The sequence below is a fragment of the Fomitiporia mediterranea genome (genome assembly GCF_000271605.1).
Source record: "Fomitiporia mediterranea MF3/22 unplaced genomic scaffold FOMMEscaffold_1, whole genome shotgun sequence".
Taxonomy (NCBI): Eukaryota; Fungi; Basidiomycota; class Agaricomycetes; order Hymenochaetales; family Hymenochaetaceae; genus Fomitiporia; species Fomitiporia mediterranea.
The window spans coordinates 35,349-43,073 of record NW_006760386.1 but is presented as its reverse complement, the minus strand read 5'-3'; positions in this window follow the sequence as shown (position 1 = coordinate 43,073).

Below are 7,725 nucleotides of genomic sequence, written 5' to 3'. Positions count from 1 at the left end.
AATGATCTGACACAATCAGCAATGTAGTAGTAATAAAATACAAACCAGTAAATCAAATCCTTACACTTGCCCTCTAGCATTTAGTCCTAAATGCTAAAAATCAGTAGAAAAGGTGGAGAACTTACTTAAAGTAGTAGTTAGTAACGAGTAAATAATAAAATACCTTGCCCATACATATGGGAAACATCCTTGTGATGTAGTACTGCCTCTCTGAACTGATCCAAAGTCAATCCAGTAAGTATTGAGACAGTGGTGGCATTCTGGACAGTGGGTAGTATGGTTCCAAACTATGTGAAACTAGATAAAAACGTCAATAGAATTAAATGTAGTCAATATTACTGTATAGTCAATTAGTAGGAAAGTTGCCTCTTGATTGTTGCTATCAATACAACACTTTTCGAAGAGAATCAGTGGAGTTCCTGGGGAGATATGGTGTTTTGGCTCTTGGGTACTCTGAGACACACAGTGTAGATCAATATGTACAGAAGTGGAAATTCTGGCAGTGTAGTAATTGCAAATATTCTCTTCTCCTGCATCTTTGAGAAGCACAGAGGTAAATCCCTGATCAACAAAGCTATAGCCTTCTTCCTCAATAGAATGTATTAGTGTTGCAGCTTCTAGCTGACCTTACACATTTCTCTGCTCCTGTAGGATAGTCATGCAATAATAGGTAGTAGAGATGTATTCCAAAATTCCTCTACTATGTCCTTGATTTTTCCAATAGACTAGTTCCTGCAAATGTAATGCCTTGTGCTTGTATTGGTAGAATGTGTCCAAATGTGTACTCTTTTGTGTGTAATAACCAACTGTGATGCAAAACTGGATATCCTGTTGAGCTCAATGTCCAAATACTAATTGCAGAGTGTAATGTAGAGTGTAATATCTGTCCTTGAATGAGAATATTGCCTCAAACTCAATGAAATCGTAATGTATGAGCCTAATATCACTAGATATGTGTGTATATGCACAGTATCTCTGTGCACAATGAATGTCCTGCTGTATTCTCATACTGTTTCCTTGTGTCTCAACTTGTTCGTGTCTTTGTAAGTTGATTGATTCAATTCCTGAATCGTCTGAGTATACTTTTGCTGTCTCATAGCACAATGTTCTATCACAAAATGTCCAAGTAGTGTTCTCTACTTTCCTGAATACTGTAACTGTCTGTATACTGTGTTGTTCCATGTATGTCTCAATGAAATGTCCTGTCTGTATGTACAGTAGTGCTGCCTGAAGTCCTGAGTGTATGCTGCCAATTCTCTGTTTATTTGGCAAATCCATGTGTGGATCAATACATTCTAGCACTGACTTCCTGTCTTTCTGTGTCCTTGTCCTTGTTCCAATGTATTCTTTCCTTGTGTACCTATCATGTGTCCTGTTTCCTGTAGTACTGATACTGTCTGGTACTGTGAAGTCCTTTGCAAAATCGTTCTGTAGCAATCCAAGTAAGAAAATTGTACACTCAAACATGTAGGTTGTATGCTCAAAGAGTGTGTATACAATGCAATGTGTGTGCCTCTCACCCTCTCGTTGAAATATGACTTTATTTTCGGTGTAAAATGTCTGGTACTGTCCTGAAACATATCTGTATTGTCTAGAGAGGTTCTCTGTATGATTTCATACTTCAAACTGATTGTAACTACTCATTCCTAGAGTAGATTGAACTGTATCATTGTTTAATAGATGTCCTAGAGCTTCCTAATACTCTATTTCCTTCTGTAGTGTTGAAATATCATGCCTGAATGCTTAAATAGTCTGTTCAATCATTGTTAATTCACTATTGCTCTGATGTTTGCTGGCTGTATGTGTATTGCCTTTGCTTTCCCTTAAAGTAGTGTGATAATCTGTTTGAGCAGATTGAGCAGATTGAGCAGATTGTCTAGGTTCCAAACCTGTTCTCTGGCTTGAAGTCACCCTCTGAACTTCTGTACTTTGTTCCATACAATGTGTATTGTTTCCTGATCTCAGTAGTGTCTTACTATCATTGTAGTACATAGATTGTAGCAGTTCTACATCCTGTAGATTGTAATTGTCATCCTGTAGCTTGAATATCATGATCCTTACTATGTATCCTGAGTATATGTGTGCTAGTGCATCTGTTTGAGTGCCTGTAATGCTCATAATACGTCTGATAGAGTGTCCTGAGTCTATTCCAATGTATCCTGACTGTCTGAAGGTGTATTTTGCAATGTAATACCTTATGTTCTCCTGAAACTGTGTTCTGTACAATATATTCTTGTATTCCAAACTGGTTTTAGTGTTTTCCAACAGTTCTTTGTCATGAACTGAATAGTTTTGTAGTGTAACATCCAATTGTACCTTATAGAACATTGTTCTATGCAAATTACTTCTATTGTGCTCATTACTGACTGTTTCTTCAATCCTGAAGATGGAAATGTGTGTTCTGATGTCAACTGACATAGTTCCTTTGTAGTACTCAATACTAATCCTGTATCTCTTCCTGTACTGAATAGAATCGACTGTGTATGTGTATGTCTGTGTCTTTCTATTGCTGTCAATGTATTTCCATGCCTGTAGTACAATGCCTAAGTGCTGTAGTCTCATAGGGTCTCAAATATACTGAATTTGCCCTTTCAAATACATTGTTTGCATGCCTGAACTTGTGTTCGTTCTTGAACTACTGCTCAAGCTATTCTTATACTTGCTACACTCAATATGTGGCTTTGAACTGTGTAGTTTGCTGTGCTCTGAATCAATATTGTTCTCACTAATACCACTAGTGTTTGCCTTGCCTGGGACTGCTTTCAATCACAAAGTATTGCTATGGGATTGTTTGTTCCTTTTATTTTCATGAGGGGTACTCTGATGTCCTGAAAAACTTGGTATTTCCATTTGAGACTGCATATATCCAGGTATTTCACTTTCTCTCTTATTCCTGGACCTGGCTAGGGTGTCATATCTGTTGTAGTACTCCTGTACATTGCTTCTGTGTAATGTGTAGTCGATATCTACCATGTATGAGGTTAAACACTCAATTTCGTGGGTGTATGCTTGATTTTCACCCTCTGGATCAAGTACTGATCCTTGTAGTTCCAATTTGTGTTCACTTTTGCTATCCTCAAAGTACTGTTCTGTTGATGTAATGTCTGTTTTGCTTGGATAGTCTGAATTGATTTCACAATTGTATTGAATGCCTGACAGTTCTGGTTTTTGTTCTGTTCCTTGTGCTTTACATATTCCTCTTGCTTTGCACTTTCCTTTTGCTTTCTGCAAATGCAATCATATGTCTAGACTCTTGAGTGTTTCTTCTACACTCTTGTATTGATAGTTCTGATCTCTACTGTCTGTAAGTACTGTAGCATGTCTGGCTTTTGTTCTGTAGCCTGCCTGAAGCGTTTCACACTTTTCTGTTGCTATACTATTGAGTCTGCTCTTGTTTGATGAAGGAGTTGCTTTCTCCTCTTCCTGATACATTCCATTGAACTTGTACGTTCTCTTATTCAAATTTTCAATGTCTATTGAACTGTAGAATGGGCTGACATGTCCTATGTCTATCTTAATTGCTCTAGCTCTTGCAATGTGTCTGAAGGTCTTACTTGCCTTCTGGAAATCTTGTTCCTCATCAGATCTCTGTAATTCTGATGCCTGACTCTCCTAGCCTTGTCTGTTACTCTTGTCCTTCAAGTCCTGGCTGCTTTCTTTACTGCCTAAAAGGGTCTTAGGTGTCTCATTACCCTCTACATTACTGTTGTCAATGTGTTTCCATTCTAAAGTAAGTGTGCTCACTAGATACTTATCCACACTCTCACTGATACTGACTATATGTACTCTGTAACTCTTGTACTGGCTTGCAAATTCCTTGATGCTTGCTGTTAACTCTCTATATTGACTTGGTGAATCCTCAAACCAAATCGCCTGTCCTCTATTGAGTGAATCCTCAAACTCAGTAGCCTGAAATTGATAGAGCAAATCCTCAAACTCAATTGCCTGTACTCAGTGAGTTGAATCCTCAAACTCAGCCTTCTGTACTTGATTGGACGAATCCTCGAATCCAATCACCTGTTCATCCTGAACTTGACTGTCTGAATCATTAAGAACAATCGCCTGAGTGTTTCTACTCTTTGTACCACTATTTACTATTCCTGTAAGCCCAATAGTGTGAGTACTTGCTAGTGTCTACTCCACAGTGTGTGTTTGTCTAACTATATGCACTAGTACAGTTACATGCCTTAGTTCTATGTTATTAGTATGTACTAGTTCATTAGGGTGCCTCCAGCCTTGTGTAGACAAGGACTTATCACCTGGTATAGGTTCATTGAGTTGCCTCCAGCCCACAAGGGACAAGGACTTACATTCTAGCATGTTAGTATTGATATCTGGACTTGGGTACCCTCTGGGAATTGTCTGTCAAGGCTTGGTGGCCACATTGTAACCAATATTCAATGGATAATCTTGTTGTCCATTGTCTGTAAACTCAATGCACACCTGTTTGTTCCTTTTCACTGTCACAGATGCCTGGTCCTTGACCCATCCAATCAATGCAAACCTCCAGTGTATCCAGTGCTAGTCCATATTAATATGTGCTAATGTGTTCCAGAAGCATTCTACAGTGTTCTGAAGCATTGTGAACCTACTAGGGGCCAATCCAGTAAGTAGTCTCTGTTTCTACTCGAAAATCATAACTTTACTCACTAAATATTCCTGATGGGTACTAGACGACAAGGGAGACCTAGGGTTGATCAGACCCTTTGGTTCCTCAGCATCCAGCAAGAGGTTTCAGTGCTAGGTGGGTACAGTCAAAAATATGTAAGGAAACTCACTGTTCCTCACAAGAGAATTCTAATCACCCTTAGTTCACTCAACTACTGACTAGGATAACCTAGTACTCAAGCAAGGGGTCAGGGGAAAAGAATCCCCTTTACCCAGCAGTCAATACTGTCTTTTATAGGGGTATACACGTGTAGATACATGAGGAGGAAGTGTAACTAACTATAATGAGAATATATGTGCTTGTGGGTCCTACTGTGCAATGATCTGACACAATCAGTAATGTAGTAGTAATAAAATACAAACTAGTAAATCAAATCCTTACACTTGATCTTAACCAATCCTTTGTACTAGTCATCAGAATGGGAAGACTCAGGGGAATCATTATTATAGTGTAGACTGTCAATGTATGAATTCTCCCACCTTACTCTATAGTCTACTAAGTCTAATAGCTTAAAGTCTGGATAAAGTAAGACTTTGTACATAAGGACATCCAGCTTGTTATTTGTCTTTTCTTTCACTTTATAATTCACCCAGCTTATTAAAAGGTAAGTTGTTGTATTATTAAACAGTACATATTTATTAGTAATAAGTTTGGGGAGTAAGAATGTTTGAGTCAGAGTATTACTTGCAGAAAGTCTAGGTAAGTTGTATAAGTCCTTAAGGTTGAGTGTCTTGTTAGGGAAGTCATCTGGCAAATCCAGGTACTCTTAAAGTAACTCATATTTGTTTGGCTCAGACAAAAAGAGTCTCCTTCTTGTTCCTTACATGATTTCTAGAGTTGCTAGAGTTAGAGAGAGGACTTGAGGTAGTAGAGAAGGAAGCTAAGATGGTATAAACTTAAGAAGGTGTGGAAGAGATATTGTAGGAAGTACAGATGAGTTCAAAGTAAATGGTAGAAGATCTGTAAATCACTTTAGTAGTTGTTTCTTACATTTAGTTCCTTTAGGAAACTTAAGAGGCTTGTTAAATAGGGCTGGAACAGTCTGAGTATCATCCTCCACTTTGAATGCCTAGGTCTTAGCTACACAAAATGGTGAGTATTGTTTAAGAATTAAGATACTATTATACATACTTAACCTTATTCTCTTTTTCACTTTGTTATTTGACTCTCTAATGTGTTTTAGAGAGTTCAGACTACTATTTGTATTAACACAATAATTGTAATAGATTACTCATACATTCTTCTTCTTAAAGACCTTACTACAAGTCTTACAAACAAAGGAAGGTATCTTAAAGAGTTAGAGAAGTACAGTCTAGTCTAACATATGCCTTTGAGTGTCTACTTTACTAGTATCTAACATACAGAGGTTCACAACAAGATAGATCAATATTAGTAATCTTTACTGACTAGGACTAAGATTTAGATACAGTAATATGTACTACTACTGTTAGTACTCCCTTACAGTAGTATAATTTACAAATATACTTACTATGACAGTATATGTGCCTATACAGTAAACTATAGAAGAATATTAAAGCTTATATTAGCCCTTCTCAATTTACTTCCCTTACTACCTTGTATACAGGTTGTGGCACAAGTCTAAGACTGTGCCAGTCTGAGAGTACTCTAGAAAGTAGTAAGAATTAAGAAAGAAGACTTGCACAAGTTGTACAAATCATAATAATTACTATTTGTAACACTACTAGACATTGTTTATTACTTTGTATAGTTCATCTCTGTCTTCTTAATAATTTGCATTTGCTTTAAGTGAGTAATCATCATTTTCTACTCTTAGTACAAGTCTGAGAAGTGGGTCAGACCTCTTCCTAAGACTTGTACAGACATATACTCTATATAGTAAGTATTAAGGTACACTACAGTCCTACAATAATAGTACTGTCCTTCATACTAAAGTGCAAGTATCTTAGTACAAGTAAATTGAGAAGTACTACTAGACTAGAAGGAAAATGGTAAGCATTTTCTTGATTACTGAGTAGTATCAGATCCACCTATATGTTAACTTTAATAGTAAGTAGGTTCTGTATTCAAACTGTACAAAGTCTATTATTATAGTTACAGCCTACTATATGTTATAAAAGATGCCTTCAATTCTGTACATAAAGCTAACTTGAAGTTCCCTAGCAGCTTAGCTAATATTTGACCCCTAGCTTAGATACAGACTAATATTAATGATTTCAAGCTAGTCAATTTACACATTTATTAAATGTTACTAAATATACAGCTGAAACACTGAATTTACACATGTCTAAGCTAAGTATTTTATACATGTAAGACTATGTACAGTGTATACAGAGTACTGACAGTCAAGTGACTACATACTTCTTATTTTAGGTATATCAAATCCTCTCATTTTGGATACACTTACTTTTCCTAGTGTATTTTTGCTAGATAAGTCCTTCCCCCCCCCTCTTACAAGAGCTCTTATTGTCAACACTCTCAGGCTCTTACTCTCAGTCACAGTTACCTTACTTTCTCATCCTCACTTACTCACTCCTTTCATCCTCTTTCTATCTTTGACACAGAAAGTATTAATATTACTACTCATTAGTAGTATCCTAGTTAGTACTGTTCATTAAATTACTTTTAATAACTTGCTAGACTTTGCTGACTTACCCTTATACTATCTCTAGTACTCTCAGTCCTTATTCTCTTGTCTCAATCCATCTTCCTCTCAAGTTACTCAATATGCCAGTTTGTTTTCACTCATACAAACTCAGGTTGTCCTCCCTACCCCCTCTCAACTAAGGACAAGCACTAAGCCTTGACCTAAGTGAGGTTCCTTCTCTACTAAGTGTTCTACTACCTTCAAAACAGTAAACACTTAAGGAGAGGAGCCTTGTAACAAAATCTGGCTGTTCAAAGCAAATCAAGTGAGTCATCTTGTTGTTTTTACACACTATTACATTCACTTATAACATTTATAATACACAGGTACAGAGACACACTCAAACAAATATGTCAGCTCTTACAGTCTATCAAGTAGAACATTGACCTTTGGGTTAACATTCTAAGTGCTATGAACTATAGTATAGCTG